The following is a 6,157-nucleotide window of genomic DNA, read 5'->3' as shown; positions in this document are numbered from 1 at the left end:
ATTCATCCAGGTTGTGTGCAATAGAACTTTAATCCTTTTTATACTGTGTTTTGAATTACTGTAGATTTTTCTATTGCATAAAATACTATGATTTATCCATCTATTCTATTGTTAAATTTCTCTTTGAATGTTGCCATATTTGGGCTACTATATGCACTGCTGTGATTAACATTCTTCCACAAGTATTTTGGTTCACATATTCACACAAATATTTTCACTTTTCATCTAGGAATAAAATATCTATGGGATATGGCATGGACACTTTCCTCTTGGGTAGATAATGCCCAACAGTTTTGCAATTTGTTTTAATTTGTAACCACACCAGGAATGTATGAGAGGTTTTTCCTTTTTATTGTCTCATATCATTGCTAACATGTGAGATTGATATGTCATATTTTCACCTATCTTCCACCAACTATTGAAATAAACACACGGGAACAATGCACAGCCTGATATAACAATTACAAACTGAATATGCTTCTGAAAGTACCATACCAGTCAAGATACCTAACATTAACAATAGCCCTAGAAGAATTCTCATGACCTATACTGGATTTAATACTGCTCCACCCCCTAAATCCATGTTCACCCAGAACCTCAGAATATGACTTTATTTGGAAATAAGGTCATTGCAGATATAATTACTTAAAATGACATCATACAGGATTAGGATGTGCCCTAATCCAATGTACAGTGTCCTTGTAAGAAGAGACAAAATAGACACAGAGACACACAGGATAGAATGCCATGTGAACATGGAGGCAGAAATGGGAGTGGTGTGTCTGCAAGTCAAAGTACACCAAGACTTGCCAGCAACCACCAGATGCTAGGAAAAAAGCATAGATTATAGTTTCCCTTCTGGATGGCATCACTGACTTGATGGACGTGAGTCTGAGTGAACTCCGGGAGTTGGTGATGGACAGGGAAGCCTGGCGTGCTGCGATTCATGGGGTTGCAAAGAATTGGACACGACTAAGCGACTGATCTGATCTGATCTTAGAGCCTTAACCTGGATTTCAGACTTCTAATCTCTAGAACTGTGAGAGAATGAATTTTTTGTTTAAATTAACCCCACAGTGTGAAGTGCTTTGTCAAGGCAATCCTAAGAAACTTAGGAACTTATTCTCCTCTTCAATTTTAATACTATACAGATTTTATGCAAATAAAAGCCTAAGGTATATACTACTCGTATGCTCTCTATCACTTAATGTTTTTTGTCATACCATTTATACCTTGCATTCAGAATTAGTTTATTATATTTCATTGTTATGCAGAATTAATTGTATGAATATGCCACAGTTTATCCTCCCACGTATCATAATCCTACTATTTATTTTTGTTTTGACTGCAACTGTTTTTCATACATGTTTTGTTTCACACACATGTTTACACATTTTCTGGGCATATAATGAGGATTAAACCTGAGGATATGGTGGTAATTATACTGTTTCTAAGCTCCAAATGAACTAATGTGATTCTGGGTACAGGATTCAGTATTTTGTCTTCTGTTGCCAGTGCCCTGTTACCTGCTGCCAACGAGGAGCAATACAGAGACACTGGAAAGCAGAATCAGAGAAAATAAATGTTTGGTTTGGCTTGCTATGCCTTTCAACATACAGCCAACAAAATACTGATAACTTTAAGGAGAACCTACATTTTTAATTCAGAGTGCCTAATATATTTCTCATTTATATTTGACACATCTGAATATGTTTATCATTTCTTTTAAGAAGAATTAGCATTTTTTTTTTTTGCTAAAAATCCCTTTTTATTTCTATATATTGAGAGATTATGCTAGGTATAGAATTCTATACTGATCACTTTATTATTATTTACTTTGGACTTCTATTGTTTTTTCTGTTAAGTGAATCTTATTACTTCCTTGAATGTTAACATTTCATTTTCTCTGGATGATTTTAAGACTCTTCTAATTGTTTTTGCTTTGTTTTTGCAGTTTTATCATGTTTTATCTAGGTATATTTTTGTACTTATCCTGCTTGTGGTTTGTAGCTCCTATTAAATCTGTTACTTATATTTTCTTATCACAATTTGAATATTTAAAGTATTTTTCCTTAAAAAATGTTGTTTCTTCTTCATTCTCTTCCTTCTCTCTTTCTAGGACTCACATGATAGAACTTTGCCCATTATGTCATATGGGTTTTGTTACCTTTGATATTTTCATCCTGTTTTCTCTCACTGCTTCTGTCTTCAAGCCAACCTTCTATTTACTCATTTCTTTTCAGCTCTGCCTGTTTAAACCATCCATTAAATTATGTATTTCATATTATATTTCCTACCTTAGAATTTTTATAGTTTCCAATCTTATCCACAATGTTTGATGGATAATTATTCCTTTAAAAATATTAACATTGTTATTTAAAGTTTCTAACATTATAGTATATGGGTTTTTATGAAGACTATGTCTTTTGTTCCTCTGGATTTTGTTTTCATTGTCTTGGCCATTTCATACCTCTAATTTTTTTTACTGAGTGTTGGCCATTTTATAAAAAATAGTGTAGTGTATAAGAAAATATTTTGAGACTCTGAGTAAGTTTATCTGATTATATAAAGCATCTCTGTCATCACTGTGGTCTATCAACAATCCCAGATAATGTTAAACAAATAAATGATTATGATGATTTGATTCTGGATTTTGAATCCCCTGATGTATGGTCCTGTTTACCTTAATGTTAGGTCCTAAACCCAACTTTCTGGTACCTATCATTTATCCTTCTCTCAGAAATTTCTTGATTTCAACTCCTCTAAGTCTACTTAAAGTTTGTATCATATATTCAATAACACATGAAATAGGCAAATTATCTTTTTTCTCTCCTCTCCTTCATCTTGATTGCACAATTTATATGCATTTGTAGCCCACTGGTGTCTTGAAATAATATGTGTTTAAAATATTTTGTACAGTTTTGGTAAGTGTTGACATCAAGAGTGTATCTAAAATTCAGTTTCTGTTGTCATTATAGAATCTGGACTTTTATTTTGTGATTGTAACTTTGAAATTATCTAAGCATTTTCAATGATCCAAATATTAAATTTAAAAGGAAGTAATCCTTTGAACTGAAAAGTCATTAAAATAAATGTCGCAACTTTTTTATCAAGTTGAAGAAATAATCACAAAGGGAAAGAATATCATTTGACTGTGCATTTTAAGAAATGATTTTGAAAGAAGTTAAAATCATGGCTCTCAAAGATATTTTTTTGTTTAATAATTTAATTATTTTAATTGGAGGATAATTACTTTACAATATTGGGATGGTTTTTGCCATACATCAACATGAGTTGTTCACAGGTATACACGTGTGCTCCCATCCTGAAACCCCCTCCCACCTTCTTCCCCATCCTATCCCTCTGGGTTGTCCCAGAGAACCAGCTTTGGGTGCCCTGCAGCACGCATCAAACTTTCACTGGCCATCTATTTTACATATGGTAATGAACATATTTCAATGCTATTCTCTCAAATCACCCCACCCTCACCTTCTCCCACTGAGTCCAAAAGTATGTTCTCTACATCTGTGTCTCCTTTGCTGCCCTTTGTGTAGGATCATTGGTACTGTCTTTCTAAATTCCATATATATGAATTCATATACAGTGTTTGTCTTTCTCTTTCTGACTTTCTTCACTCTGTATAATAAGCTCCAGTTTCACTTACCTCATTAGAACTGACTCAAATGTGTTCCTTCTTATAGCTGAGTAATATTCCATTATGGATATATACCACAACTTCTTTATCCATTCATATGCCAATTGACATCCAGGTTACTTCCATGTTCTAGGTATTGTAAACAGTGCTACAAAAGAGGGATTTGATTACTGGTTTGATTGATCTCGTCCCTTTTGACTCTCCCTTTTTTCCTCCTGGTCACCTCTGTCTCCCTCCTCTTCTCTACACAGATATATATATATATGCGTATATATATATATATATATATATATATATATTTGTTTTTTTTATTTTTTTATTTAACTTTAAAATATTGTATTGATTTTGCCATATATCAAAATGAATCTGCCACAGGTATACATGTGTTCCCCATCCTGAACACTCCTCCCTCCTCCTTCCCCATACCATCCCTCTGGGTCGTCCCAGGGCACCAGCCCCAAGCATCCAGTATCGTGCATCGAACCTGGACTGGCGACTCATTTCATATATGATATTATACATATTTCAATGCCATTATCCCAAATCATCCCACCCTCTCCCTCTCCCACAGAGTCCAAAAGACTGTTTCATACATCAGTGTCTCTTTTGCTGTCTCGTACACAGGGTTATTGTTACCATCTTTCTAAATTCCATATATATGCATTAGTATACTGTATTGGTGTTTTTCTTTCTGGCTCACTTCACTCTGTATAATAGGCTCCAGTTTCATCCACCTCATTAGAACGGATTCAAATGTATTCTTTTTAATGGCTGAGTAATACTCCATTGTGTGTATGTACCACTGCTTTCTTATCCATTCATCTGCTGATGGACATCTAGGTTGCTTCCATGTCCTGGCTATTAGAAACAGTGCTGCGATGAATATTGGGATACACGTGTCTCTTTCAATTCTGGTTTCCTCAGTGTGTATGCCCAGCAGTGGGATTGCTGGATCATAAGGCAGTTCTATTTCCAGTTTTTTAAGGAATCTCCACACTGTTCTCCATAGTGGCTGTACTAGTTTGCATTCCCACCAACAGTGTAAGAGGGTTCCCTTTTCTCCACACCCTCTCCAGCATTTATTGCTTGTAGACTTTTGGATCACAGCCATTCTGACTGGCGTGAAATGGTACCTCATAGTGGTTTTGATTTGCATTTCTCTGATAATGAGTGATGTTGAGCATCTTTTCATGTGTTTGTTAGCCATCTGTATGTCTTCTTTGGAGAATTACAGAGATATATTTTTAATGTTATTAATTAATGAGAGAACTGGAAGATATTACAACAAATTTAAAGAAGTCAAAGAATCACTTATCTATATTTAGTAAAGAAATATTTAAGTCAGTACTTAAAAACTGATTTATTCATTGAGCAATAAATACTTGGATTCTACTGGACACAAGTAATTTATATTTATATGTACAATAATATTTTCATTGTCAATTTTCTATAGGTTAATTTCTAGTTTGACCCTGTGATATCTTCCTGAGACAGACCCTGCCCCACCTCATGTTCTCTGCTTGCCTCTTGTATGTAGAAAACTATAATTTTAGGCCTCCCATGAGGCACAAAATCTTACCTCAAAAATTAATGATTGAAACATTGTAAACATATAGTGACAAAAATAGCAGTTGGGTCAAGAGAACTGGTAGCAATTTAAACAGTAAATCTGCCATATGGCAGTCACAGAATCTTTAGTTCCTTTCTAAAGTACATAGATAAAACTATCTGATGCACATTTCTGAGTTGTTGACAGCAGCCTACAAGGCTCCCCCATCCCTGGGATTCTCCAGGCACGGACACTGGAATGGGTTGCCATTTCCTTCTCCAATGCATGAAAGTGAAAAGTGAAAGTGAAGTCGCTCAGTCGTGTCCTACTCCCAGAGACCCCATGGACTGCAGCCCACCAGGCTCCTCCATCCAAGTGATTCTCCAGGCAAGAGCACTGGAGTGGATTGCCATTGCCTTCTCCATAGATACCAAAGCCCCTACCAAAAAGAAGTTAATACTTAATGACCATGAGCACATAGTCCCCAGACCAGCTGGAGCTTAAGGATTAATGTTAACCCCTATGACTCTGCCCTGTTACCTCACCATCAACCAATCAGAACACCATGTATGAGCTGATCATATACCCTGGAAACTCCCCTTCCTCGCCTTGCCTTTATTTTATTTATTTATTTTTTTTAGATTCAATCCTAAATATTTTCATTTTTTTATTTTATTTTATTTTTTAACTTTACAATATTGTATTCGTTTTCCCATATATTAACATGACTCCACCACAGGTATACACGTGTTCCTCATCCTCGCCTTGCCTTTAAAAATGGTTCCCAGAAACCTATCCAAAAGTTCAGGACTTTTAAGCATCAGCTGCCTGGACTGCTTGCTTGGCACCTGCAGAATACTCTACACTTCCTTTACCACAACCCAGTGTCAGTAGATTGACTTTACTGCTCTCAGGCAAGTGGATTCCAGTTTGGTTCAGTAACAAGCCTACTC

This window comes from Bubalus kerabau, chromosome 2 (assembly GCF_029407905.1).
Source record: "Bubalus kerabau isolate K-KA32 ecotype Philippines breed swamp buffalo chromosome 2, PCC_UOA_SB_1v2, whole genome shotgun sequence".
Taxonomy (NCBI): domain Eukaryota; kingdom Metazoa; phylum Chordata; class Mammalia; order Artiodactyla; family Bovidae; genus Bubalus; species Bubalus kerabau.
Note: the sequence above shows the minus strand (reverse complement) of the source record.